The 25,524-nt window shown below is 43.1% G+C and overlaps 35 non-coding genes across 35 annotated transcripts; all 35 read left to right on the forward strand.

Moving 5' to 3' along the window:
- The first annotated feature begins 495 nt into the window (after positions 1–495).
- LOC128451778 (U1 spliceosomal RNA) lies at positions 496–659 on the forward strand. Its single transcript, XR_008340309.1, has one exon. It is a non-coding gene; the product is annotated as a U1 spliceosomal RNA (small nuclear RNA).
- A 556-nt stretch (positions 660–1,215) lies between these two features.
- LOC128452660 (U1 spliceosomal RNA) lies at positions 1,216–1,379 on the forward strand. The gene has a single exon (XR_008341149.1). It is a non-coding gene; the product is annotated as a U1 spliceosomal RNA (small nuclear RNA).
- A 556-nt stretch (positions 1,380–1,935) lies between these two features.
- Positions 1,936–2,099, forward strand: LOC128452783 (U1 spliceosomal RNA). Its single transcript, XR_008341270.1, has one exon. It is a non-coding gene; the product is annotated as a U1 spliceosomal RNA (small nuclear RNA).
- Positions 2,100–2,654: 555 nt separating this feature from the next.
- On the forward strand, positions 2,655–2,818 carry LOC128452716 (U1 spliceosomal RNA). Its single transcript, XR_008341203.1, has one exon. It is a non-coding gene; the product is annotated as a U1 spliceosomal RNA (small nuclear RNA).
- Positions 2,819–3,374: 556 nt separating this feature from the next.
- LOC128452656 (U1 spliceosomal RNA) lies at positions 3,375–3,537 on the forward strand. The gene has a single exon (XR_008341145.1). It is a non-coding gene; the product is annotated as a U1 spliceosomal RNA (small nuclear RNA).
- Positions 3,538–4,093: 556 nt separating this feature from the next.
- LOC128451790 (U1 spliceosomal RNA) lies at positions 4,094–4,257 on the forward strand. The gene has a single exon (XR_008340320.1). It is a non-coding gene; the product is annotated as a U1 spliceosomal RNA (small nuclear RNA).
- A 555-nt stretch (positions 4,258–4,812) lies between these two features.
- LOC128452717 (U1 spliceosomal RNA) lies at positions 4,813–4,976 on the forward strand. Its single transcript, XR_008341204.1, has one exon. It is a non-coding gene; the product is annotated as a U1 spliceosomal RNA (small nuclear RNA).
- Positions 4,977–5,531: 555 nt separating this feature from the next.
- LOC128452634 (U1 spliceosomal RNA) lies at positions 5,532–5,695 on the forward strand. The gene has a single exon (XR_008341123.1). It is a non-coding gene; the product is annotated as a U1 spliceosomal RNA (small nuclear RNA).
- A 556-nt stretch (positions 5,696–6,251) lies between these two features.
- On the forward strand, positions 6,252–6,415 carry LOC128452522 (U1 spliceosomal RNA). Its single transcript, XR_008341015.1, has one exon. It is a non-coding gene; the product is annotated as a U1 spliceosomal RNA (small nuclear RNA).
- A 555-nt stretch (positions 6,416–6,970) lies between these two features.
- On the forward strand, positions 6,971–7,134 carry LOC128451802 (U1 spliceosomal RNA). The gene has a single exon (XR_008340331.1). It is a non-coding gene; the product is annotated as a U1 spliceosomal RNA (small nuclear RNA).
- A 556-nt stretch (positions 7,135–7,690) lies between these two features.
- On the forward strand, positions 7,691–7,854 carry LOC128452784 (U1 spliceosomal RNA). The gene has a single exon (XR_008341271.1). It is a non-coding gene; the product is annotated as a U1 spliceosomal RNA (small nuclear RNA).
- A 555-nt stretch (positions 7,855–8,409) lies between these two features.
- On the forward strand, positions 8,410–8,573 carry LOC128452718 (U1 spliceosomal RNA). Its single transcript, XR_008341205.1, has one exon. It is a non-coding gene; the product is annotated as a U1 spliceosomal RNA (small nuclear RNA).
- Positions 8,574–9,129: 556 nt separating this feature from the next.
- LOC128451813 (U1 spliceosomal RNA) lies at positions 9,130–9,293 on the forward strand. Its single transcript, XR_008340342.1, has one exon. It is a non-coding gene; the product is annotated as a U1 spliceosomal RNA (small nuclear RNA).
- Positions 9,294–9,849: 556 nt separating this feature from the next.
- LOC128451825 (U1 spliceosomal RNA) lies at positions 9,850–10,013 on the forward strand. Its single transcript, XR_008340353.1, has one exon. It is a non-coding gene; the product is annotated as a U1 spliceosomal RNA (small nuclear RNA).
- Positions 10,014–10,568: 555 nt separating this feature from the next.
- LOC128452719 (U1 spliceosomal RNA) lies at positions 10,569–10,732 on the forward strand. Its single transcript, XR_008341206.1, has one exon. It is a non-coding gene; the product is annotated as a U1 spliceosomal RNA (small nuclear RNA).
- Positions 10,733–11,288: 556 nt separating this feature from the next.
- On the forward strand, positions 11,289–11,452 carry LOC128451837 (U1 spliceosomal RNA). The gene has a single exon (XR_008340364.1). It is a non-coding gene; the product is annotated as a U1 spliceosomal RNA (small nuclear RNA).
- A 556-nt stretch (positions 11,453–12,008) lies between these two features.
- Positions 12,009–12,172, forward strand: LOC128451849 (U1 spliceosomal RNA). The gene has a single exon (XR_008340375.1). It is a non-coding gene; the product is annotated as a U1 spliceosomal RNA (small nuclear RNA).
- A 555-nt stretch (positions 12,173–12,727) lies between these two features.
- On the forward strand, positions 12,728–12,891 carry LOC128452720 (U1 spliceosomal RNA). The gene has a single exon (XR_008341207.1). It is a non-coding gene; the product is annotated as a U1 spliceosomal RNA (small nuclear RNA).
- Positions 12,892–13,446: 555 nt separating this feature from the next.
- Positions 13,447–13,610, forward strand: LOC128452635 (U1 spliceosomal RNA). Its single transcript, XR_008341124.1, has one exon. It is a non-coding gene; the product is annotated as a U1 spliceosomal RNA (small nuclear RNA).
- A 556-nt stretch (positions 13,611–14,166) lies between these two features.
- LOC128451860 (U1 spliceosomal RNA) lies at positions 14,167–14,330 on the forward strand. The gene has a single exon (XR_008340386.1). It is a non-coding gene; the product is annotated as a U1 spliceosomal RNA (small nuclear RNA).
- Positions 14,331–14,885: 555 nt separating this feature from the next.
- On the forward strand, positions 14,886–15,049 carry LOC128451871 (U1 spliceosomal RNA). The gene has a single exon (XR_008340397.1). It is a non-coding gene; the product is annotated as a U1 spliceosomal RNA (small nuclear RNA).
- A 555-nt stretch (positions 15,050–15,604) lies between these two features.
- Positions 15,605–15,768, forward strand: LOC128452721 (U1 spliceosomal RNA). Its single transcript, XR_008341208.1, has one exon. It is a non-coding gene; the product is annotated as a U1 spliceosomal RNA (small nuclear RNA).
- A 556-nt stretch (positions 15,769–16,324) lies between these two features.
- On the forward strand, positions 16,325–16,488 carry LOC128451885 (U1 spliceosomal RNA). The gene has a single exon (XR_008340409.1). It is a non-coding gene; the product is annotated as a U1 spliceosomal RNA (small nuclear RNA).
- A 556-nt stretch (positions 16,489–17,044) lies between these two features.
- LOC128452488 (U1 spliceosomal RNA) lies at positions 17,045–17,208 on the forward strand. The gene has a single exon (XR_008340982.1). It is a non-coding gene; the product is annotated as a U1 spliceosomal RNA (small nuclear RNA).
- A 555-nt stretch (positions 17,209–17,763) lies between these two features.
- LOC128451897 (U1 spliceosomal RNA) lies at positions 17,764–17,927 on the forward strand. The gene has a single exon (XR_008340420.1). It is a non-coding gene; the product is annotated as a U1 spliceosomal RNA (small nuclear RNA).
- Positions 17,928–18,482: 555 nt separating this feature from the next.
- LOC128452723 (U1 spliceosomal RNA) lies at positions 18,483–18,646 on the forward strand. The gene has a single exon (XR_008341210.1). It is a non-coding gene; the product is annotated as a U1 spliceosomal RNA (small nuclear RNA).
- A 556-nt stretch (positions 18,647–19,202) lies between these two features.
- LOC128451909 (U1 spliceosomal RNA) lies at positions 19,203–19,366 on the forward strand. Its single transcript, XR_008340431.1, has one exon. It is a non-coding gene; the product is annotated as a U1 spliceosomal RNA (small nuclear RNA).
- Positions 19,367–19,922: 556 nt separating this feature from the next.
- LOC128452407 (U1 spliceosomal RNA) lies at positions 19,923–20,086 on the forward strand. Its single transcript, XR_008340904.1, has one exon. It is a non-coding gene; the product is annotated as a U1 spliceosomal RNA (small nuclear RNA).
- Positions 20,087–20,642: 556 nt separating this feature from the next.
- Positions 20,643–20,806, forward strand: LOC128451920 (U1 spliceosomal RNA). Its single transcript, XR_008340442.1, has one exon. It is a non-coding gene; the product is annotated as a U1 spliceosomal RNA (small nuclear RNA).
- A 555-nt stretch (positions 20,807–21,361) lies between these two features.
- LOC128452724 (U1 spliceosomal RNA) lies at positions 21,362–21,525 on the forward strand. Its single transcript, XR_008341211.1, has one exon. It is a non-coding gene; the product is annotated as a U1 spliceosomal RNA (small nuclear RNA).
- Positions 21,526–22,080: 555 nt separating this feature from the next.
- Positions 22,081–22,244, forward strand: LOC128452793 (U1 spliceosomal RNA). The gene has a single exon (XR_008341279.1). It is a non-coding gene; the product is annotated as a U1 spliceosomal RNA (small nuclear RNA).
- Positions 22,245–22,799: 555 nt separating this feature from the next.
- LOC128452725 (U1 spliceosomal RNA) lies at positions 22,800–22,963 on the forward strand. Its single transcript, XR_008341212.1, has one exon. It is a non-coding gene; the product is annotated as a U1 spliceosomal RNA (small nuclear RNA).
- Positions 22,964–23,518: 555 nt separating this feature from the next.
- On the forward strand, positions 23,519–23,682 carry LOC128452636 (U1 spliceosomal RNA). Its single transcript, XR_008341125.1, has one exon. It is a non-coding gene; the product is annotated as a U1 spliceosomal RNA (small nuclear RNA).
- A 556-nt stretch (positions 23,683–24,238) lies between these two features.
- On the forward strand, positions 24,239–24,402 carry LOC128451932 (U1 spliceosomal RNA). The gene has a single exon (XR_008340453.1). It is a non-coding gene; the product is annotated as a U1 spliceosomal RNA (small nuclear RNA).
- Positions 24,403–24,957: 555 nt separating this feature from the next.
- LOC128452654 (U1 spliceosomal RNA) lies at positions 24,958–25,121 on the forward strand. Its single transcript, XR_008341143.1, has one exon. It is a non-coding gene; the product is annotated as a U1 spliceosomal RNA (small nuclear RNA).
- Positions 25,122–25,524: the final 403 nt, after the last annotated feature.

A 25,524-nucleotide genomic window follows, 5' to 3' on the forward strand; every position in this document is an offset into this window, starting at 1 on the left:
GATATTTTGTGCTCCTGACACAATGCACTCACCAATGCCACTGATTGTGGTAGAAGTATAATTTTACAGCAAATAGACAGGTTCATTACTGTTCCAAGTTTACTGTTTTGATAAGTAATGTTTGCTAGAAATTCTTGTACTGCCTGTATGCTGATTTTTCCGACTTTAGAGCAGTTTCTGTTGTCTCTGAGACAAAGTTGTTATGTCTATGGGCTTTTGTAGTGATTTATCAGAGATGGCCAGGGCTTACCTGGCTGATTTTCATCAAGGTTTTCTCTGTTTTGCTAGGGGAATAAAAGGGCTGGAGACAAGAAAATTTATAAAGTCATTAGATGTCATTTCACAGAATTGTTTGCTTCACTTCAACAAGTCCTTTACCAAAACGGTTTGATGTGATACTGAAGGCCTTTGGATTCTGTGAATATGCATGGGAGGCACCATGATCCAAACAACTGTGTCTAAGGAACAAGGGCCTGTCTCCAATGCGTCCAACTCATACTTACCTGGCAGGGGAGAAACCATGATCATGAAGGTGGTTCACCCAGGGCGAGGCTCAGCCATTGCACTTCGGTTGTGCTGACCCTTGCGAATTCCCCAAATGTGGGAATCTCGACTGCATAATTTGTGGTAGTGGGGGACTGCGTCCGCGCTCTCCCCTGATCATTATGTTCAATTGCAATAAGAGCCTGACACTGGGCCTATTTTATAGTCTTTGTTGTAGATATTTTGTGCTCCCGACACAATGCACTCACTAATGCCACTGATTGTGGTAGAAGTATATTTTTACAGCAAATATACGGGTTCACTCCTGTTCCAAGTTTACTGTTTTGATAGGTAATGTTTGCTAGAAATTCTTGTACTGCCTGTATGCTGATTTTTCCGACTTTACAGCAGTTTCTGTTGTCTCTGAGACAAAGTTGTTATGTCTTTGGGCTTTTGTGGTGATTTATCAGAGATGGCCAGGGCTTACCTGGCTGATTTTCATCGAGGTTTTCTCTGTTTTGCTAGGGGAATAAAAGGGCTGGAGACAAGAAAATTTATAAAGTCATTAGATGTCATTTCACAGATTTGTTTGCTTCACTTCAACAAGTCCTTTACCAAAACGGTTTGATGTGATACTGAAGGCCTTTGGATTCTGTGAATATGCATGGGAGGCACCATGAGCCAAACAACTGTGTCTAAGGAACAAGGGCCTGTCTCCAATGCGTCAAACTCATACTTACCTGGCAGGGGAGAAACCATGATCATGAAGGTGGTTCACCCAGGGCGAGGGTCAGCCATTGCACTTCGGTTGTGCTGACCCGTGCGAATTCCCCAAATGTGGGAATCTCGACTGCATAATTTGTGGTAGTGGGGGACTGCGTCCGCGCTCTCCCCTGATCATTATGTTCAATTGCAATAAGAGCCTGACACTGGGCCTATTTTATAGTCTTTGTTGTAGATATTTTGTGCTCCCGACACAATGCACTCACTAATGCCACTGATTGTGGTAGAAGTATATTTTTACAGCAAATATACGGGTTCACTCCTGTTCCAAGTTTACTGTTTTGATAGGTAATGTTTGCTAGAAATTCTTGTACTGCCTGTATGCTGATTTTTCCGACTTTACAGCAGTTTCTGTTGTCTCTGAGACAAAGTTGTTATGTCTTTGGGCTTTTGTGGTGATTTATCAGAGATGGCCAGGGCTTACCTGGCTGATTTTCATCGAGGTTTTCTCTGTTTTGCTAGGGGAATAAAAGGGCTGGAGACAAGAAAATTTAGAAAGTCATTAGATGTCATTTCACAGATTTGTTTGCTTCACTTCAACAAGTCCTTTACCAAAACGGTTTGATGTGATACTGAAGGCCTTTGGATTCTGTGAATATGCATGGGAGGCACCATGAGCCAAACAACTGTGTCTAAGGAACAAGGGCCTGTCTCCAATGCGTCAAACTCATACTTACCTGGCAGGGGAGAAACCATGATCATGAAGGTGGTTCACCCAGGGCGAGGGTCAGCCATTGCACTTCGGTTGTGCTGACCCGTGCGAATTCCCCAAATGTGGGAATCTCGACTGCATAATTTGTGGTAGTGGGGGACTGTGTCCGCGCTCTCCCCTGATCATTATGTTAAATTGCAATAAGAGCCTGACACTGGGCCTATTTTATAGGCTTTGTTGTAGATATTTTGTGCTCCTGACACAATGCACTCACCAATGCCACTGATTGTGGTAGAAGTATAATTTTACAGCAAATAGACAGGTTCATTACTGTTCCAAGTTTACTGTTTTGATAAGTAATGTTTGCTAGAAATTCTTGTACTGCCTGTATGCTGATTTTTCCGACTTTACAGCAGTTTCTGTTGTCTCTGAGACAAAGTTGTTATGTCTTTGGGCTTTTGTGGTGATTTATCAGAGATGGCCAGGGCTTACCTGGCTGATTTTCATCGAGGTTTTCTCTGTTTTGCTAGGGGAATAAAAGGGCTGGAGACAAGAAAATTGTTAAAGTCATTAGATGTCATTTCACAGACTTGTTTTCTTCACTTCAACAAGTCCTTTACCAAAACGGTTTGATGTGATACTGAAGGCCTTTGGATTCTTTGAATATGCATGAGGGCACCATGAGCCAAACAACTGTGTCTAAGGAACAAGGGCCTGTCTCCAATGCGTCCAACTCATACTTACCTGGCAGGGGAGAAACCATGATCATGAAGGTGGTTCACCCAGGGCGAGGCTCAGCCATTGCACTTCGGTTGTGCTGACCCGTGCGAATTCCCCAAATGTGGGAATCTCGACTGCAGAATTTGTGGTAGTGGGGGACTGCGTCCGCGCTCTCCCCTGATCATTATGCTTAATTGCAATAAGAGCCTGACACTGGGCCTATTTTATAGGCTTTGTTGTAGATATTTTGTGCTCCTGACACAATGCACTCACCAATGCCACTGATTGTGGTAGAAGTATAATTTTACAGCAAATAGACAGGTTCATTACTGTTCCAAGTTTACTGTTTTGATAAGTAATGTTTGCTAGAAATTCTTGTACTGCCTGTATGCTGATTTTTCCGACTTTAGAGCAGTTTCTGTTGTCTCTGAGACAAAGTTGTTATGTCTATGGGCTTTTGTAGTGATTTATCAGAGATGGCCAGGGCTTACCTGGCTGATTTTCATCGAGGTTTTCTCTGTTTTGCTAGGGGAATAAAAGGGCTGGAGACAAGAAAATTGATAAAGTCATTAGATGTCATTTCACAGATTTGTTTGCTTCACTTCAACAAGTCCTTTACCAAAACGGTTTGATGTGATACTGAAGGCCTTTGGATTCTGTGAATATGCATGGGAGGCACCATGAGCCAAACAACTGTGTCTAAGGAACAAGGGCCTGTCTCCAATGCGTCAAACTCATACTTACCTGGCAGGGGAGAAACCATGATCATGAAGGTGGTTCACCCAGGGCGAGGCTCAGCCATTGCACTTCGGTTGTGCTGACCCTTGCGAATTCCCCAAATGTGGGAATCTCGACTGCATAATTTGTGGTATAGGGGACTGCGTCCGCGCTCTCCCCTGATCATTATGTTCAATTGCAATAAGAGCCTGACACTGGGCCTATTTTATAGTTTTTGTTGTAGATATTTTGTGCTCCCGACACAATGCACTCACTAATGCCACTGATTGTGGTAGAAGTATACTTTTACAGCAAATATACGGGTTCACTCCTGTTCCAAGTTTACTGTTTTGATAGGTAATGTTTGCTAGAAATTCTTGTACTGCCTGTATGCTGATTTTTCCGACTTTAAAGCAGTTTCTGTTGTCTCTGAGACAAAGTTGTTATGTCTTTGGGCTTTTGTGGTGATTTATCAGAGATGGCCAGGGCTTACCTGGCTGATTTTCATCGAGGTTTTCTCTGTTTTGCTAGGGGAATAAAAGGGCTGGAGACAAGAAAATTGATAAAGTCATTAGATGTCATTTCACAGATTTGTTTGCTTCACTTCAACAAGTCCTTTACCAAAACGGTTTGATGTGATACTGAAGGCCTTTGGATTCTGTGAATATGCATGGGAGGCACCATGAGCCAAACAACTGTGTCTAAGGAACAAGGGCCTGTCTCCAATGCGTCAAACTCATACTTACCTGGCAGGGGAGAAACCATGATCATGAAGGTGGTTCACCCAGGGCGAGGCTCAGCCATTGCACTTCGGTTGTGCTGACCCTTGCGAATTCCCCAAATGTGGGAATCTCGACTGCATAATTTGTGGTAGTGGGGGACTGCGTCCGCGCTCTCCCCTGATCATTATGTTCAATTGCAATAAGAGCCTGACACTGGGCCTATTTTATAGTCTTTGTTGTAGATATTTTGTGCTCCTGACACAATGCACTCACCAATGCCACTGATTGTGGTAGAAGTATAATTTTACAGCAAATAGACAGGTTCATTACTGTTCCAAGTTTACTGTTTTGATAAGTAATGTTTGCTAGAAATTCTTGTACTGCCTGTATGCTGATTTTTCCGACTTTAGAGCAGTTTCTGTTGTCTCTGAGATAAAGTTGTTATGTCTATGGGCTTTTGTAGTGATTTATCAGAGATGGCCAGGGCTTACCTGGCTGATTTTCATCGAGGTTTTCTCTGTTTTGCTAGGGGAATAAAAGGGCTGGAGACAAGAAAATTTATAAAGTCATTAGATGTCATTTCACAGAATTGTTTTCTTCACTTCAACAAGTCCTTTACCAAAACGGTTTGATGTGATACTGAAGGCCTTTGGATTCTTTGAATATGCATGAGGGCACCATGAGCCAAACAACTGTGTCTAAGGAACAAGGGCCTGTCTCCAATGCGTCCAACTCATACTTACCTGGCAGGGGAGAAACCATGATCATGAAGGTGGTTCACCCAGGGCGAGGCTCAGCCATTGCACTTCGGTTGTGCTGACCCGTGCGAATTCCCCAAATGTGGGAATCTCGACTGCAGAATTTGTGGTAGTGGGGGACTGCGTCCGCGCTCTCCCCTGATCATTATGCTTAATTGCAATAAGAGCCTGACACTGGGCCTATTTTATAGGCTTTGTTGTAGATATTTTGTGCTCCTGACACAATGCACTCACCAATGCCACTGATTGTGGTAGAAGTATAATTTTACAGCAAATAGACAGGTTCATTACTGTTCCAAGTTTACTGTTTTGATAAGTAATGTTTGCTAGAAATTCTTGTACTGCCTGTATGCTGATTTTTCCGACTTTAGAGCAGTTTCTGTTGTCTCTGAGACAAAGTTGTTATGTCTATGGGCTTTTGTAGTGATTTATCAGAGATGGCCAGGGCTTACCTGGCTGATTTTCATCAAGGTTTTCTCTGTTTTGCTAGGGGAATAAAAGGGCTGGAGACAAGAAAATTTATAAAGTCATTAGATGTCATTTCACAGAATTGTTTGCTTCACTTCAACAAGTCCTTTACCAAAACGGTTTGATGTGATACTGAAGGCCTTTGGATTCTGTGAATATGCATGAGGGCACCATGAGCCAAACAACTGTGTCTAAGGAACAAGGGCCTGTCTCCAATGCGTCCAACTCATACTTACCTGGCAGGGGAGAAACCATGATCATGAAGGTGGTTCACCCAGGGCGAGGCTCAGCCATTGCACTTCGGTTGTGCTGACCCGTGCGAATTCCCCAAATGTGGGAATCTCGACTGCATAATTTGTGGTAGTGGGGGACTGCGTCCGCGCTCTCCCCTGATCATTATGTTCAATTGCAATAAGAGCCTGACACTGGGCCTATTTTATAGGCTTTGTTGTAGATATTTTGTGCTCCTGACACAATGCACTCACCAATGCCACTGATTGTGGTAGAAGTATAATTTTACAGCAAATAGACAGGTTCATTACTGTTCCAAGTTTACTGTTTTGATAAGTAATGTTTGCTAGAAATTCTTGTACTGCCTGTATGCTGATTTTTCCGACTTTAGAGCAGTTTCTGTTGTCTCTGAGACAAAGTTGTTATGTCTATGGGCTTTTGTAGTGATTTATCAGAGATGGCCAGGGCTTACCTGGCTGATTTTCATCAAGGTTTTCTCTGTTTTGCTAGGGGAATAAAAGGGCTGGAGACAAGAAAATTTATAAAGTCATTAGATGTCATTTCACAGAATTGTTTGCTTCACTTCAACAAGTCCTTTACCAAAACGGTTTGATGTGATACTGAAGGCCTTTGGATTCTGTGAATATGCATGGGAGGCACCATGATCCAAACAACTGTGTCTAAGGAACAAGGGCCTGTCTCCAATGCGTCCAACTCATACTTACCTGGCAGGGGAGAAACCATGATCATGAAGGTGGTTCACCCAGGGCGAGGCTCAGCCATTGCACTTCGGTTGTGCTGACCTTTGCGAATTCCCCAAATGTGGGAATCTCGACTGCATAATTTGTGGTAGTGGGGGACTGCGTCCGCGCTCTCCCCTGATCATTATGTTCAATTGCAATAAGTGCCTGACACTGGGCCTATTTTATAGGCTTTGTTGTAGATATTTTGTGCTCCTGACACAATGCACTCACCAATGCCACTGATTGTGGTAGAAGTATAATTTTACAGCAAATAGACAGGTTCATTACTGTTCCAAGTTTACTGTTTTGATAAGTAATGTTTGCTAGAAATTCTTGTACTGCCTGTATGCTGATTTTTCCGACTTTAGAGCAGTTTCTGTTGTCTCTGAGACAAAGTTGTTATGTCTATGGGCTTTTGTAGTGATTTATCAGAGATGGCCAGGGCTTACCTGGCTGATTTTCATCGAGGTTTTCTCTGTTTTGCTAGGGGAATAAAAGGGCTGGAGACAAGAAAATTTATAAAGTCATTAGATGTCATTTCACAGAATTGTTTTCTTCACTTCAACAAGTCCTTTACCAAAACGGTTTGATGTGATACTGAAGGCCTTTGGATTCTTTGAATATGCATGAGGGCACCATGAGCCAAACAACTGTGTCTAAGGAACAAGGGCCTGTCTCCAATGCGTCAAACTCATACTTACCTGGCAGGGGAGAAACCATGATCATGAAGGTGGTTCACCCAGGGCGAGGCTCAGCCATTGCACTTCGGTTGTGCTGACCCTTGCGAATTCCCCAAATGTGGGAATCTCGACTGCATAATTTGTGGTAGTGGGGGACTGCGTCCGCGCTCTCCCCTGATCATTGTGTTCAATTGCAATAAGAGCCTGACACTGGGCCTATTTTATAGTCTTTGTTGTAGATATTTTGTGCTCCCGACACAATGCACTCACTAATGCCACTGATTGTGGTAGAAGTATATTTTTACAGCAAATATACGGGTTCACTCCTGTTCCAAGTTTACTGTTTTGATAGGTAATGTTTGCTAGAAATTCTTGTACTGCCTGTATGCTGATTTTTCCGACTTTACAGCAGTTTCTGTTGTCTCTGAGACAAAGTTGTTATGTCTTTGGGCTTTTGTGGTGATTTATCAGAGATGGCCAGGGCTTACCTGGCTGATTTTCATCGAGGTTTTCTCTGTTTTGCTAGGGGAATAAAAGGGCTGGAGACAAGAAAATTGATAAAGTCATTAGATGTCATTTCACAGATTTGTTTGCTTCACTTCAACAAGTCCTTTACCAAAACGGTTTGATGTGATACTGAAGGCCTTTGGATTCTGTGAATATGCATGGGAGGCACCATGAGCCAAACAACTGTGTCTAAGGAACAAGGGCCTGTCTCCAATGCGTCAAACTCATACTTACCTGGCAGGGGAGAAACCATGATCATGAAGGTGGTTCACCCAGGGCGAGGGTCAGCCATTGCACTTCGGTTGTGCTGACCCGTGCGAATTCCCCAAATGTGGGAATCTCGACTGCATAATTTGTGGTAGTGGGGGACTGTGTCCGCGCTCTCCCCTGATCATTATGTTAAATTGCAATAAGAGCCTGACACTGGGCCTATTTTATAGGCTTTGTTGTAGATATTTTGTGCTCCTGACACAATGCACTCACCAATGCCACTGATTGTGGTAGAAGTATAATTTTACAGCAAATAGACAGGTTCATTACTGTTCCAAGTTTACTGTTTTGATAAGTAATGTTTGCTAGAAATTCTTGTACTGCCTGTATGCTGATTTTTCCGACTTTACAGCAGTTTCTGTTGTCTCTGAGACAAAGTTGTTATGTCTTTGGGCTTTTGTGGTGATTTATCAGAGATGGCCAGGGCTTACCTGGCTGATTTTCATCGAGGTTTTCTCTGTTTTGCTAGGGGAATAAAAGGGCTGGAGACAAGAAAATTGTTAAAGTCATTAGATGTCATTTCACAGACTTGTTTTCTTCACTTCAACAAGTCCTTTACCAAAACGGTTTGATGTGATACTGAAGGCCTTTGGATTCTTTGAATATGCATGAGGGCACCATGAGCCAAACAACTGTGTCTAAGGAACAAGGGCCTGTCTCCAATGCGTCCAACTCATACTTACCTGGCAGGGGAGAAACCATGATCATGAAGGTGGTTCACCCAGGGCGAGGCTCAGCCATTGCACTTCGGTTGTGCTGACCCGTGCGAATTCCCCAAATGTGGGAATCTCGACTGCAGAATTTGTGGTAGTGGGGGACTGCGTCCGCGCTCTCCCCTGATCATTATGCTTAATTGCAATAAGAGCCTGACACTGGGCCTATTTTATAGGCTTTGTTGTAGATATTTTGTGCTCCTGACACAATGCACTCACCAATGCCACTGATTGTGGTAGAAGTATAATTTTACAGCAAATAGACAGGTTCATTACTGTTCCAAGTTTACTGTTTTGATAAGTAATGTTTGCTAGAAATTCTTGTACTGCCTGTATGCTGATTTTTCCGACTTTAGAGCAGTTTCTGTTGTCTCTGAGACAAAGTTGTTATGTCTATGGGCTTTTGTAGTGATTTATCAGAGATGGCCAGGGCTTACCTGGCTGATTTTCATCGAGGTTTTCTCTGTTTTGCTAGGGGAATAAAAGGGCTGGAGACAAGAAAATTGATAAAGTCATTAGATGTCATTTCACAGATTTGTTTGCTTCACTTCAACAAGTCCTTTACCAAAACGGTTTGATGTGATACTGAAGGCCTTTGGATTCTGTGAATATGCATGGGAGGCACCATGAGCCAAACAACTGTGTCTAAGGAACAAGGGCCTGTCTCTAATGCGTCAAACTCATACTTACCTGGCAGGGGAGAAACCATGATCATGAAGGTGGTTCACCCAGGGCGAGGCTCAGCCATTGCACTTCGGTTGTGCTGACCCTTGCGAATTCCCCAAATGTGGGAATCTCGACTGCATAATTTGTGGTAGTGGGGGACTGCGTCCGCGCTCTCCCCTGATCATTATGTTCAATTGCAATAAGAGCCTGACACTGGGCCTATTTTATAGTTTTTGTTGTAGATATTTTGTGCTCCCGACACAATGCACTCACTAATGCCACTGATTGTGGTAGAAGTATACTTTTACAGCAAATATACGGGTTCACTCCTGTTCCAAGTTTACTGTTTTGATAGGTAATGTTTGCTAGAAATTCTTGTACTGCCTGTATGCTGATTTTTCCGACTTTAAAGCAGTTTCTGTTGTCTCTGAGACAAAGTTGTTATGTCTTTGGGCTTTTGTGGTGATTTATCAGAGATGGCCAGGGCTTACCTGGCTGATTTTCATCGAGGTTTTCTCTGTTTTGCTAGGGGAATAAAAGGGCTGGAGACAAGAAAATTGATAAAGTCATTAGATGTCATTTCACAGATTTGTTTGCTTCACTTCAACAAGTCCTTTACCAAAACGGTTTGATGTGATACTGAAGGCCTTTGGATTCTGTGAATATGCATGGGAGGCACCATGAGCCAAACAACTGTGTCTAAGGAACAAGGGCCTGTCTCCAATGCGTCAAACTCATACTTACCTGGCAGGGGAGAAACCATGATCATGAAGGTGGTTCACCCAGGGCGAGGCTCAGCCATTGCACTTCGGTTGTGCTGACCCTTGCGAATTCCCCAAATGTGGGAATCTCGACTGCATAATTTGTGGTAGTGGGGGACTGCGTCCGCGCTCTCCCCTGATCATTATGTTCAATTGCAATAAGAGCCTGACACTGGGCCTATTTTATAGGCTTTGTTGTAGATATTTTGTGCTCCTGACACAATGCACTCACCAATGCCACTGATTGTGGTAGAAGTATAATTTTACAGCAAATAGACAGGTTCATTACTGTTCCAAGTTTACTGTTTTGATAAGTAATGTTTGCTAGAAATTCTTGTACTGCCTGTATGCTGATTTTTCCGACTTTAGAGCAGTTTCTGTTGTCTCTGAGACAAAGTTGTTATGTCTATGGGCTTTTGTAGTGATTTATCAGAGATGGCCAGGGCTTACCTGGCTGATTTTCATCAAGGTTTTCTCTGTTTTGCTAGGGGAATAAAAGGGATGGAGACAAGAAAATTTATAAAGTCATTAGATGTCATTTCACAGAATTGTTTGCTTCACTTCAACAAGTCCTTTACCAAAACGGTTTGATGTGATACTGAAGGCCTTTGGATTCTTTGAATATGCATGAGGGCACCATGAGCCAAACAACTGTGTCTAAGGAACAAGGGCCTGTCTCCAATGCGTCCAACTCATACTTACCTGGCAGGGGAGAAACCATGATCATGAAGGTGGTTCACCCAGGGCGAGGCTCAGCCATTGCACTTCGGTTGTGCTGACCCGTGCGAATTCCCCAAATGTGGGAATCTCGACTGCAGAATTTGTGGTAGTGGGGGACTGCGTCCGCGCTCTCCCCTGATCATTATGCTTAATTGCAATAAGAGCCTGACACTGGGCCTATTTTATAGGCTTTGTTGTAGATATTTTGTGCTCCTGACACAATGCACTCACCAATGCCACTGATTGTGGTAGAAGTATAATTTTACAGCAAATAGACAGGTTCATTACTGTTCCAAGTTTACTGTTTTGATAAGTAATGTTTGCTAGAAATTCTTGTACTGCCTGTATGCTGATTTTTCCGACTTTAGAGCAGTTTCTGTTGTCTCTGAGACAAAGTTGTTATGTCTATGGGCTTTTGTAGTGATTTATCAGAGATGGCCAGGGCTTACCTGGCTGATTTTCATCGAGGTTTTCTCTGTTTTGCTAGGGGAATAAAAGGGCTGGAGACAAGAAAATTGATAAAGTCATTAGATGTCATTTCACAGATTTGTTTGCTTCACTTCAACAAGTCCTTTACCAAAACGGTTTGATGTGATACTGAAGGCCTTTGGATTCTGTGAATATGCATGGGAGGCACCATGAGCCAAACAACTGTGTCTAAGGAACAAGGGCCTGTCTCCAATGCGTCAAACTCATACTTACCTGGCAGGGGAGAAACCATGATCATGAAGGTGGTTCACCCAGGGCGAGGCTCAGCCATTGCACTTCGGTTGTGCTGACCCTTGCGAATTCCCCAAATGTGGGAATCTCGACTGCATAATTTGTGGTAGTGGGGGACTGCGTCCGCGCTCTCCCCTGATCATTATGTTCAATTGCAATAAGAGCCTGACACTGGGCCTATTTTATAGTTTTTGTTGTAGATATTTTGTGCTCCCGACACAATGCACTCACTAATGCCACTGATTGTGGTAGAAGTATACTTTTACAGCAAATATACGGGTTCACTCCTGTTCCAAGTTTACTGTTTTGATAGGTAATGTTTGCTAGAAATTCTTGTACTGCCTGTATGCTGATTTTTCCGACTTTAAAGCAGTTTCTGTTGTCTCTGAGACAAAGTTGTTATGTCTTTGGGCTTTTGTGGTGATTTATCAGAGATGGCCAGGGCTTACCTGGCTGATTTTCATCGAGGTTTTCTCTGTTTTGCTAGGGGAATAAAAGGGCTGGAGACAAGAAAATTGATAAAGTCATTAGATGTCATTTCACAGATTTGTTTGCTTCACTTCAACAAGTCCTTTACCAAAACGGTTTGATGTGATACTGAAGGCCTTTGGATTCTGTGAATATGCATGGGAGGCACCATGAGCCAAACAACTGTGTCTAAGGAACAAGGGCCTGTCTCCAATGCGTCAAACTCATACTTACCTGGCAGGGGAGAAACCATGATCATGAAGGTGGTTCACCCAGGGCGAGGCTCAGCCATTGCACTTCGGTTGTGCTGACCCTTGCGAATTCCCCAAATGTGGGAATCTCGACTGCATAATTTGTGGTAGTGGGGGACTGCGTCCGCGCTCTCCCCTGATCATTATGTTCAATTGCAATAAGAGCCTGACACTGGGCCTATTTTATAGTCTTTGTTGTAGATATTTTGTGCTCCTGACACAATGCACTCACCAATGCCACTGATTGTGGTAGAAGTATAATTTTACAGCAAATAGACAGGTTCATTACTGTTCCAAGTTTACTGTTTTGATAAGTAATGTTTGCTAGAAATTCTTGTACTGCCTGTATGCTGATTTTTCCGACTTTAGAGCAGTTTCTGTTGTCTCTGAGATAAAGTTGTTATGTCTATGGGCTTTTGTAGTGATTTATCAGAGATGGCCAGGGCTTACCTGGCTGATTTTCATCGAGGTTTTCTCTGTTTTGCTAGGGGAATAAAAGGGCTGGAGACAAGAAAATTTATAAAGTCATTAGATGTCATTTCACAGAATTGTTTTCTTCACTTCAACAAGTCCTTTACCAAAACGGTTTGATGTGATACTGAAGGCCTTTGGATTCTTTGAATATGCATGAGGGCACCATGAGCCAAACAACTGTGTCTAAGGAACAAGGGCCTGTCTCCAATGCGTCCAACTCATACTTACCTGGCAGGGGAGAAACCATGATCATGAAGGTGGTTCACCCAGGGCGAGGCTCAGCCATTGCACTTCGGTTGTGCTGACCCGTGCGAATTCCCCAAATGTGGGAATCTCGACTGCAGAATTTGTGGTAGTGGGGGACTGCGTCCGCGCTCTCCCCTGATCATTATGCTTAATTGCAATAAGAGCCTGACACTGGGCCTATTTTATAGGCTTTGTTGTAGATATTTTGTGCTCCTGACACAATGCACTCACCAATGCCACTGATTGTGGTAGAAGTATAATTTTACAGCAAATAGACAGGTTCATTACTGTTCCAAGTTTACTGTTTTGATAAGTAATGTTTGCTAGAAATTCTTGTACTGCCTGTATGCTGATTTTTCCGACTTTAGAGCAGTTTCTGTTGTCTCTGAGACAAAGTTGTTATGTCTATGGGCTTTTGTAGTGATTTATCAGAGATGGCCAGGGCTTACCTGGCTGATTTTCATCAAGGTTTTCTCTGTTTTGCTAGGGGAATAAAAGGGCTGGAGACAAGAAAATTTATAAAGTCATTAGATGTCATTTCACAGAATTGTTTGCTTCACTTCAACAAGTCCTTTACCAAAACGGTTTGATGTGATACTGAAGGCCTTTGGATTCTGTGAATATGCATGAGGGCACCATGAGCCAAACAACTGTGTCTAAGGAACAAGGGCCTGTCTCCAATGCGTCCAACTCATACTTACCTGGCAGGGGAGAAACCATGATCATGAAGGTGGTTCACCCAGGGCGAGGCTCAGCCATTGCACTTCGGTTGTGCTGACCCGTGCGAATTCCCCAAATGTGGGAATCTCGACTGCATAATTTGTGGTAGTGGGGGACTGCGTCCGCGCTCTCCCCTGATCATTATGTTCAATTGCAATAAGAGCCTGACACTGGGCCTATTTTATAGGCTTTGTTGTAGATATTTTGTGCTCCTGACACAATGCACTCACCAATGCCACTGATTGTGGTAGAAGTATAATTTTACAGCAAATAGACAGGTTCATTACTGTTCCAAGTTTACTGTTTTGATAAGTAATGTTTGCTAGAAATTCTTGTACTGCCTGTATGCTGATTTTTCCGACTTTAGAGCAGTTTCTGTTGTCTCTGAGACAAAGTTGTTATGTCTATGGGCTTTTGTAGTGATTTATCAGAGATGGCCAGGGCTTACCTGGCTGATTTTCATCAAGGTTTTCTCTGTTTTGCTAGGGGAATAAAAGGGCTGGAGACAAGAAAATTTATAAAGTCATTAGATGTCATTTCACAGAATTGTTTGCTTCACTTCAACAAGTCCTTTACCAAAACGGTTTGATGTGATACTGAAGGCCTTTGGATTCTGTGAATATGCATGGGAGGCACCATGATCCAAACAACTGTGTCTAAGGAACAAGGGCCTGTCTCCAATGCGTCCAACTCATACTTACCTGGCAGGGGAGAAACCATGATCATGAAGGTGGTTCACCCAGGGCGAGGCTCAGCCATTGCACTTCGGTTGTGCTGACCCTTGCGAATTCCCCAAATGTGGGAATCTCGACTGCATAATTTGTGGTAGTGGGGGACTGCGTCCGCGCTCTCCCCTGATCATTATGTTCAATTGCAATAAGTGCCTGACACTGGGCCTATTTTATAGGCTTTGTTGTAGATATTTTGTGCTCCTGACACAATGCACTCACCAATGCCACTGATTGTGGTAGAAGTATAATTTTACAGCAAATAGACAGGTTCATTACTGTTCCAAGTTTACTGTTTTGATAAGTAATGTTTGCTAGAAATTCTTGTACTGCCTGTATGCTGATTTTTCCGACTTTAGAGCAGTTTCTGTTGTCTCTGAGACAAAGTTGTTATGTCTATGGGCTTTTGTAGTGATTTATCAGAGATGGCCAGGGCTTACCTGGCTGATTTTCATCGAGGTTTTCTCTGTTTTGCTAGGGGAATAAAAGGGCTGGAGACAAGAAAATTTATAAAGTCATTAGATGTCATTTCACAGAATTGTTTTCTTCACTTCAACAAGTCCTTTACCAAAACGGTTTGATGTGATACTGAAGGCCTTTGGATTCTTTGAATATGCATGAGGGCACCATGAGCCAAACAACTGTGTCTAAGGAACAAGGGCCTGTCTCCAATGCGTCAAACTCATACTTACCTGGCAGGGGAGAAACCATGATCATGAAGGTGGTTCACCCAGGGCGAGGCTCAGCCATTGCACTTCGGTTGTGCTGACCCTTGCGAATTCCCCAAATGTGGGAATCTCGACTGCATAATTTGTGGTAGTGGGGGACTGCGTCCGCGCTCTCCCCTGATCATTATGTTCAATTGCAATAAGAGCCTGACACTGGGCCTATTTTATAGTCTTTGTTGTAGATATTTTGTGCTCCCGACACAATGCACTCACTAATGCCACTGATTGTGGTAGAAGTATATTTTTACAGCAAATATACGGGTTCACTCCTGTTCCAAGTTTACTGTTTTGATAGGTAATGTTTGCTAGAAATTCTTGTACTGCCTGTATGCTGATTTTTCCGACTTTACAGCAGTTTCTGTTGTCTCTGAGACAAAGTTGTTATGTCTTTGGGCTTTTGTGGTGATTTATCAGAGATGGCCAGGGCTTACCTGGCTGATTTTCATCGAGGTTTTCTCTGTTTTGCTAGGGGAATAAAAGGGCTGGAGACAAGAAAATTGATAAAGTCATTAGATGTCATTTCACAGATTTGTTTTCTTCACTTCAACAAGTCCTTTACCAAAACGGTTTGATGTGATACTGAAGGCCTTTGGATTCTTTGAATATGCATGAGGGCACCATGAGCCAAACAACTGTGTCTAAGGAACAAGGGCCTGTCTCCAATGCGTCCAACTCATACTTACCTGGCAGGGGAGAAACCATGATCATGAAGGTGGTTCACCCAGGGCGAGGCTCAGCCATTGCACTTCGGTTGTGCTGACCCGTGCGAATTCCCCAAATGTGGGAATCTCGACTGCAGAATTTGTGGTAGTGGGGGACTGCGTCCGCGCTCTCCCCTGATCATTATGCTTAATTGCAATAAGAGCCTGACACTGGGCCTATTTTATAGGCTTTGTTGTAGATATTTTGTGCTCCTGACACAATGCACTCACCAATGCCACTGATTGTGGTAGAAGTATAATTTTACAGCAAATAGACAGGTTCATTACTGTTCCAAGTTTACTGTTTTGATAAGTAATGTTTGCTAGAAATTCTTGTACTGCCTGTATGCTGATTTTTCCGACTTTAGAGCAGTTTCTGTTGTCTCTGAGACAAAGTTGTTATGTCTATGGGCTTTTGTAGTGATTTATCAGAGATGGCCAGGGCTTACCTGGCTGATTTTCATCGAGGTTTTCTCTGTTTTGCTAGGGGAATAAAAGGGCTGGAGACAAGAAAATTGATAAAGTCATTAGATGTAATTTCACAGATTTGTTTGCTTCACTTCAACAAGTCCTTTACCAAAACGGTTTGATGTGATACTGAAGGCCTTTGGATTCTGTGAATATGCATGGGAGGCACCATGATCCAAACAACTGTGTCTAAGGAACAAGGGCCTGTCTCCAATGCGTCCAACTCATACTTACCTGGCAGGGGAGAAACCATGATCATGAAGGTGGTTCACCCAGGGCGAGGCTCAGCCATTGCACTTCGGTTGTGCTGACCCTTGCGAATTCCCCAAATGTGGGAATCTCGACTGCATAATTTGTGGTAGTGGGGGACTGCGTCCGCGCTCTCCCCTGATCATTATGTTCAATTGCAATAAGTGCCTGACACTGGGCCTATTTTATAGGCTTTGTTGTAGATATTTTGTGCTCCTGACACAATGCACTCACCAATGCCACTGATTGTGGTAGAAGTATAATTTTACAGCAAATAGACAGGTTCATTACTGTTCCAAGTTTACTGTTTTGATAAGTAATGTTTGCTAGAAATTCTTGTACTGCCTGTATGCTGATTTTTCCGACTTTAGAGCAGTTTCTGTTGTCTCTGAGACAAAGTTGTTATGTCTATGGGCTTTTGTAGTGATTTATCAGAGATGGCCAGGGCTTACCTGGCTGATTTTCATCGAGGTTTTCTCTGTTTTGCTAGGGGAATAAAAGGGCTGGAGACAAGAAAATTGATAAAGTCATTAGATGTAATTTCACAGATTTGTTTGCTTCACTTCAACAAGTCCTTTACCAAAACGGTTTGATGTGATACTGAAGGCCTTTGGATTCTGTGAATATGCATGGGAGGCACCATGATCCAAACAACTGTGTCTAAGGAACAAGGGCCTGTCTCCAATGCGTCCAACTCATACTTACCTGGCAGGGGAGAAACCATGATCATGAAGGTGGTTCACCCAGGGCGAGGCTCAGCCATTGCACTTCGGTTGTGCTGACCCTTGTGAATTCCCCAAATGTGGGAATCTCGACTGCATAATTTGTGGTAGTGGGGGACTGCGTCCGCGCTCTCCCCTGATCATTATGTTCAATTGCAATAAGTGCCTGACACTGGGCCTATTTTATAGGCTTTGTTGTAGATATTTTGTGCTCCTGACACAATGCACTCACCAATGCCACTGATTGTGGTAGAAGTATAATTTTACAGCAAATAGACAGGTTCATTACTGTTCCAAGTTTACTGTTTTGATAAGTAATGTTTGCTAGAAATTCTTGTACTGCCTGTATGCTGATTTTTCCGACTTTAGAGCAGTTTCTGTTGTCTCTGAGACAAAGTTGTTATGTCTATGGGCTTTTGTAGTGATTTATCAGAGATGGCCAGGGCTTACCTGGCTGATTTTCATCGAGGTTTTCTCTGTTTTGCTAGGGGAATAAAAGGGCTGGAGACAAGAAAATTTATAAAGTCATTAGATGTCATTTCACAGAATTGTTTTCTTCACTTCAACAAGTCCTTTACCAAAACGGTTTGATGTGATACTGAAGGCCTTTGGATTCTTTGAATATGCATGAGGGCACCATGAGCCAAACAACTGTGTCTAAGGAACAAGGGCCTGTCTCCAATGCGTCAAACTCATACTTACCTGGCAGGGGAGAAACCATGATCATGAAGGTGGTTCACCCAGGGCGAGGCTCAGCCATTGCACTTCGGTTGTGCTGACCCTTGCGAATTCCCCAAATGTGGGAATCTCGACTGCATAATTTGTGGTAGTGGGGGACTGCGTCCGCGCTCTCCCCTGATCATTATGTTCAATTGCAATAAGAGCCTGACACTGGGCCTATTTTATAGTCTTTGTTGTAGATATTTTGTGCTCCCGACACAATGCACTCACTAATGCCACTGATTGTGGTAGAAGTATATTTTTACAGCAAATATACGGGTTCACTCCTGTTCCAAGTTTACTGTTTTGATAGGTAATGTTTGCTAGAAATTCTTGTACTGCCTGTATGCTGATTTTTCCGACTTTACAGCAGTTTCTGTTGTCTCTGAGACAAAGTTGTTATGTCTTTGGGCTTTTGTGGTGATTTATCAGAGATGGCCAGGGCTTACCTGGCTGATTTTCATCGAGGTTTTCTCTGTTTTGCTAGGGGAATAAAAGGGCTGGAGACAAGAAAATTGATAAAGTCATTAGATGTCATTTCACAGATTTGTTTTCTTCACTTCAACAAGTCCTTTACCAAAACGGTTTGATGTGATACTGAAGGCCTTTGGATTCTTTGAATATGCATGAGGGCACCATGAGCCAAACAACTGTGTCTAAGGAACAAGGGCCTGTCTCCAATGCGTCCAACTCATACTTACCTGGCAGGGGAGAAACCATGATCATGAAGGTGGTTCACCCAGGGCGAGGCTCAGCCATTGCACTTCGGTTGTGCTGACCCGTGCGAATTCCCCAAATGTGGGAATCTCGACTGCAGAATTTGTGGTAGTGGGGGACTGCGTCCGCGCTCTCCCCTGATCATTATGCTTAATTGCAATAAGAGCCTGACACTGGGCCTATTTTATAGGCTTTGTTGTAGATATTTTGTGCTCCTGACACAATGCACTCACCAATGCCACTGATTGTGGTAGAAGTATAATTTTACAGCAAATAGACAGGTTCATTACTGTTCCAAGTTTACTGTTTTGATAAGTAATGTTTGCTAGAAATTCTTGTACTGCCTGTATGCTGATTTTTCCGACTTTAGAGCAGTTTCTGTTGTCTCTGAGACAAAGTTGTTATGTCTATGGGCTTTTGTAGTGATTTATCAGAGATGGCCAGGGCTTACCTGGCTGATTTTCATCGAGGTTTTCTCTGTTTTGCTAGGGGAATAAAAGGGCTGGAGACAAGAAAATTGATAAAGTCATTAGATGTCATTTCACAGATTTGTTTGCTTCACTTCAACAAGTCCTTTACCAAAACGGTTTGATGTGATACTGAAGGCCTTTGGATTCTGTGAATATGCATGGGAGGCACCATGAGCCAAACAACTGTGTCTAAGGAACAAGGGCCTGTCTCCAATGCGTCAAACTCATACTTACCTGGCAGGGGAGAAACCATGATCATGAAGGTGGTTCACCCAGGGCGAGGCTCAGCCATTGCACTTCGGTTGTGCTGACCCTTGCGAATTCCCCAAATGTGGGAATCTCGACTGCATAATTTGTGGTAGTGGGGGACTGCGTCCGCGCTCTCCCCTGATCATTATGTTCAATTGCAATAAGAGCCTGACACTGGGCCTATTTTATAGTCTTTATTGTAGATATTTTGTGCTCCTGACACAATGCACTCACCAATGCCACTGATTGTGGTAGAAGTATAATTTTACAGCAAATAGACAGGTTCATTACTGTTCCAAGTTTACTGTTTTGATAAGTAATGTTTGCTAGAAATTCTTGTACTGCCTGTATGCTGATTTTTCCGACTTTAGAGCAGTTTCTGTTGTCTCTGAGACAAAGTTGTTATGTCTATGGGCTTTTGTAGTGATTTATCAGAGATGGCCAGGGCTTACCTGGCTGATTTTCATCAAGGTTTTCTCTGTTTTGCTAGGGGAATAAAAGGGGTGGAGACAAGAAAATTTATAAAGTCATTAGATGTCATTTCACAGAATTGTTTGCTTCACTTCAACAAGTCCTTTACCAAAACGGTTTGATGTGATACTGAAGGCCTTTGGATTCTGTGAATATGCATGGGAGGCACCATGAGCCAAACAACTGTGTCTAAGGAACAAGGGCCTGTCTCCAATGCGTCCAACTCATACTTACCTGGCAGGGGAGAAACCATGATCATGAAGGTGGTTAACCCAGGGCGAGGCTCAGCCATTGCACTTCGGTTGTGCTGACCCCTGCGAATTCCCCAAATGTGGGAATCTCGACTGCATAATTTGTGGTAGTGGGGGACTGCGTCCGCGCTCTCCCCTGATCATTATGTTCAATCGCAATAAGAGCCTGACACTGGGCCTATTTTATAGTTTTTGTTGTAGATATTTTGTGCTCCCGACACAATGCACTCACTAATGCCACTGATTGTGGTAGAAGTATACTTTTACAGCAAATATACGGGTTCACTCCTGTTCCAAGTTTACTGTTTTGATAGGTAATGTTTGCTAGAAATTCTTGTACTGCCTGTATGCTGATTTTTCCGACTTTAAAGCAGTTTCTGTTGTCTCTGAGACAAAGTTGTTATGTCTTTGGGCTTTTGTGGTGATTTATCAGAGATGGCCAGGGCTTACCTGGCTGATTTTCATCGAGGTTTTCTCTGTTTTGCTAGGGGAATAAAAGGGCTGGAGACAAGAAAATTGATAAAGTCATTAGATGTCATTTCACAGATTTGTTTGCTTCACTTCAACAAGTCCTTTACCAAAACGGTTTGATGTGATACTGAAGGCCTTTGGATTCTGTGAATATGCATGGGAGGCACCATGAGCCAAACAACTGTGTCTAAGGAACAAGGGCCTGTCTCCAATGCGTCAAACTCATACTTACCTGGCAGGGGAGAAACCATGATCATGAAGGTGGTTCACCCAGGGCGAGGCTCAGCCATTGCACTTCGGTTGTGCTGACCCTTGCGAATTCCCCAAATGTGGGAATCTCGACTGCATAATTTGTGGTAGTGGGGGACTGCGTCCGCGCTCTCCCCTGATCATTATGTTCAATTGCAATAAGAGCCTGACACTGGGCCTATTTTATAGGCTTTGTTGTAGATATTTTGTGCTCCTGACACAATGCACTCACCAATGCCACTGATTGTGGTAGAAGTATAATTTTACAGCAAATAGACAGGTTCATTACTGTTCCAAGTTTACTGTTTTGATAAGTAATGTTTGCTAGAAATTCTTGTACTGCCTGTATGCTGATTTTTCCGACTTTAGAGCAGTTTCTGTTGTCTCTGAGACAAAGTTGTTATGTCTATGGGCTTTTGTAGTGATTTATCAGAGATGGCCAGGGCTTACCTGGCTGATTTTCATCGAGGTTTTCTCTGTTTTGCTAGGGGAATAAAAGGGCTGGAGACAAGAAAATTTATAAAGTCATTAGATGTCATTTCACAGAATTGTTTTCTTCACTTCAACAAGTCCTTTACCAAAACGGTTTGATGTGATACTGAAGGCCTTTGGATTCTTTGAATATGCATGAGGGCACCATGAGCCAAACAACTGTGTCTAAGGAACAAGGGCCTGTCTCCAATGCGTCCAACTCATACTTACCTGGCAGGGGAGAAACCATGATCATGAAGGTGGTTCACCCAGGGCGAGGCTCAGCCATTGCACTTCGGTTGTGCTGACCCGTGCGAATTCCCCAAATGTGGGAATCTCGACTGCAGAATTTGTGGTAGTGGGGGACTGCGTCCGCGCTCTCCCCTGATCATTATGCTTAATTGCAATAAGAGCCTGACACTGGGCCTATTTTATAGGCTTTGTTGTAGATATTTTGTGCTCCTGACACAATGCACTCACCAATGCCACTGATTGTGGTAGAAGTATAATTTTACAGCAAATAGACAGGTTCATTACTGTTCCAAGTTTACTGTTTTGATAAGTAATGTTTGCTAGAAATTCTTGTACTGCCTGTATGCTGATTTTTCCGACTTTAGAGCAGTTTCTGTTGTCTCTGAGACAAAGTTGTTATGTCTATGGGCTTTTGTAGTGATTTATCAGAGATGGCCAGGGCTTACCTGGCTGATTTTCATCAAGGTTTTCTCTGTTTTGCTAGGGGAATAAAAGGGCTGGAGACAAGAAAATTTATAAAGTCATTAGATGTCATTTCACAGAATTGTTTGCTTCACTTCAACAAGTCCTTTACCAAAACGGTTTGATGTGATACTGAAGGCCTTTGGATTCTGTGAATATGCATGAGGGCACCATGAGCCAAACAACTGTGTCTAAGGAACAAGGGCCTGTCTCCAATGCGTCCAACTCATACTTACCTGGCAGGGGAGAAACCATGATCATGAAGGTGGTTCACCCAGGGCGAGGCTCAGCCATTGCACTTCGGTTGTGCTTACCGGTGCGAATTCCCCAAATGTGGGAATCTCGACTGCATAATTTGTGGTAGTGGGGGACTGCGTCCGCGCTCTCCCCTGATCATTATGTTCAATTGCAATAAGAGCCTGACACTGGGCCTATTTTATAGGCTTTGTTGTAGATATTTTGTGCTCCTGACACAATGCACTCACCAATGCCACTGATTGTGGTAGAAGTATAATTTTACAGCAAATAGACAGGTTCATTACTGTTCCAAGTTTACTGTTTTGATAAGTAATGTTTGCTAGAAATTCTTGTACTGCCTGTATGCTGATTTTTCCGACTTTAGAGCAGTTTCTGTTGTCTCTGAGACAAAGTTGTTATGTCTATGGGCTTTTGTAGTGATTTATCAGAGATGGCCAGGGCTTACCTGGCTGATTTTCATCAAGGTTTTCTCTGTTTTGCTAGGGGAATAAAAGGGCTGGAGACAAGAAAATTTATAAAGTCATTAGATGTCATTTCACAGAATTGTTTTCTTCACTTCAACAAGTCCTTTACCAAAACGGTTTGATGTGATACTGAAGGCCTTTGGATTCTTTGAATATGCATGAGGGCACCATGAGCCAAACAACTGTGTCTAAGGAACAAGGGCCTGTCTCCAATGCGTCCAACTCATACTTACCTGGCAGGGGAGAAACCATGATCATGAAGGTGGTTCACCCAGGGCGAGGCTCAGCCATTGCACTTCGGTTGTGCTGACCCGTGCGAATTCCCCAAATGTGGGAATCTCGACTGCAGAATTTGTGGTAGTGGGGGACTGCGTCCGCGCTCTCCCCTGATCATTATGCTTAATTGCAATAAGAGCCTGACACTGGGCCTATTTTATAGGCTTTGTTGTAGATATTTTGTGCTCCTGACACAATGCACTCACCAATGCCACTGATTGTGGTAGAAGTATAATTTTACAGCAAATAGACAGGTTCATTACTGTTCCAAGTTTACTGTTTTGATAAGTAATGTTTGCTAGAAATTCTTGTACTGCCTGTATGCTGATTTTTCCGACTTTAGAGCAGTTTCTGTTGTCTCTGAGACAAAGTTGTTATGTCTATGGGCTTTTGTAGTGATTTATCAGAGATGGCCAGGGCTTACCTGGCTGATTTTCATCAAGGTTTTCTCTGTTTTGCTAGGGGAATAAAAGGGCTGGAGACAAGAAAATTTATAAAGTCATTAGATGTCATTTCACAGAATTGTTTGCTTCACTTCAACAAGTCCTTTACCAAAACGGTTTGATGTGATACTGAAGGCCTTTGGATTCTGTGAATATGCATGAGGGCACCATGAGCCAAACAACTGTGTCTAAGGAACAAGGGCCTGTCTCCAATGCGTCCAACTCATACTTACCTGGCAGGGGAGAAACCATGATCATGAAGGTGGTTCACCCAGGGCGAGGCTCAGCCATTGCACTTCGGTTGTGCTGACCCGTGCGAATTCCCCAAATGTGGGAATCTCGACTGCATAATTTGTGGTAGTGGGGGACTGCGTCCGCGCTCTCCCCTGATCATTATGTTCAATTGCAATAAGAGCCTGACACTGGGCCTATTTTATAGGCTTTGTTGTAGATATTTTGTGCTCCTGACACAATGCACTCACCAATGCCACTGATTGTGGTAGAAGTATAATTTTACAGCAAATAGACAGGTTCATTACTGTTCCAAGTTTACTGTTTTGATAAGTAATGTTTGCTAGAAATTCTTGTACTGCCTGTATGCTGATTTTTCCGACTTTAGAGCAGTTTCTGTTGTCTCTGAGACAAAGTTGTTATGTCTATGGGCTTTTGTAGTGATTTATCAGAGATGGCCAGGGCTTACCTGGCTGATTTTCATCAAGGTTTTCTCTGTTTTGCTAGGGGAATAAAAGGGCTGGAGACAAGAAAATTTATAAAGTCATTAGATGTCATTTCACAGAATTGTTTGCTTCACTTCAACAAGTCCTTTACCAAAACGGTTTGATGTGATACTGAAGGCCTTTGGATTCTGTGAATATGCATGGGAGGCACCATGATCCAAACAACTGTGTCTAAGGAACAAGGGCCTGTCTCCAATGCGTCCAACTCATACTTACCTGGCAGGGGAGAAACCATGATCATGAAGGTGGTTCACCCAGGGCGAGGCTCAGCCATTGCACTTCGGTTGTGCTGACCCTTGCGAATTCCCCAAATGTGGGAATCTCGACTGCATAATTTGTGGTAGTGGGGGACTGCGTCCGCGCTCTCCCCTGATCATTATGCTTAATTGCAATAAGAGCCTGACACTGGGCCTATTTTATAGGCTTTGTTGTAGATATTTTGTGCTCCGGACACAATGCACTCACCAATGCCACTGATTGTGGTAGAAGTATAATTTTACAGCAAATAGACAGGTTCATTACTGTTCCAAGTTTACTGTTTTGATAAGTAATGTTTGCTAGAAATTCTTGTACTGCCTGTATGCTGATTTTTCCGACTTTAGAGCAGTTTCTGTTGTCTCTGAGACAAAGTTGTTATGTCTATGGGCTTTTGTAGTGATTTATCAGAGATGGCCAGGGCTTACCTGGCTGATTTTCATCAAGGTTTTCTCTGTTTTGCTAGGGGAATAAAAGGGCTGGAGACAAGAAAATTTATAAAGTCATTAGATGTCATTTCACAGAATTGTTTGCTTCACTTCAACAAGTCCTTTACCAAAACGGTTTGATGTGATACTGAAGGCCTTTGGATTCTGTGAATATGCATGAGGGCACCATGAGCCAAACAACTGTGTCTAAGGAACAAGGGCCTGTCTCCAATGCGTCCAACTCATACTTACCTGGCAGGGGAGAAACCATGATCATGAAGGTGGTTCACCCAGGGCGAGGCTCAGCCATTGCACTTCGGTTGTGCTTACCCGTGCGAATTCCCCAAATGTGGGAATCTCGACTGCATAATTTGTGGTAGTGGGGGACTGCGTCCGCGCTCTCCCCTGATCATTATGTTCAATTGCAATAAGAGCCTGACACTGGGCCTATTTTATAGGCTTTGTTGTAGATATTTTGTGCTCCTGACACAATGCACTCACCAATGCCACTGATTGTGGTAGAAGTATAATTTTACAGCAAATAGACAGGTTCATTACTGTTCCAAGTTTACTGTTTTGATAAGTAATGTTTGCTAGAAATTCTTGTACTGCCTGTATGCTGATTTTTCCGACTTTAGAGCAGTTTCTGTTGTCTCTGAGACAAAGTTGTTATGTCTATGGGCTTTTGTAGTGATTTATCAGAGATGGCCAGGGCTTACCTGGCTGATTTTCATCAAGGTTTTCTCTGTTTTGCTAGGGGAATAAAAGGGCTGGAGACAAGAAAATTTATAAAGTCATTAGATGTCATTTC

Source organism: Pleuronectes platessa, chromosome 11 (assembly GCF_947347685.1).
Source record: "Pleuronectes platessa chromosome 11, fPlePla1.1, whole genome shotgun sequence".
Taxonomy (NCBI): Eukaryota; Metazoa; Chordata; class Actinopteri; order Pleuronectiformes; family Pleuronectidae; genus Pleuronectes; species Pleuronectes platessa.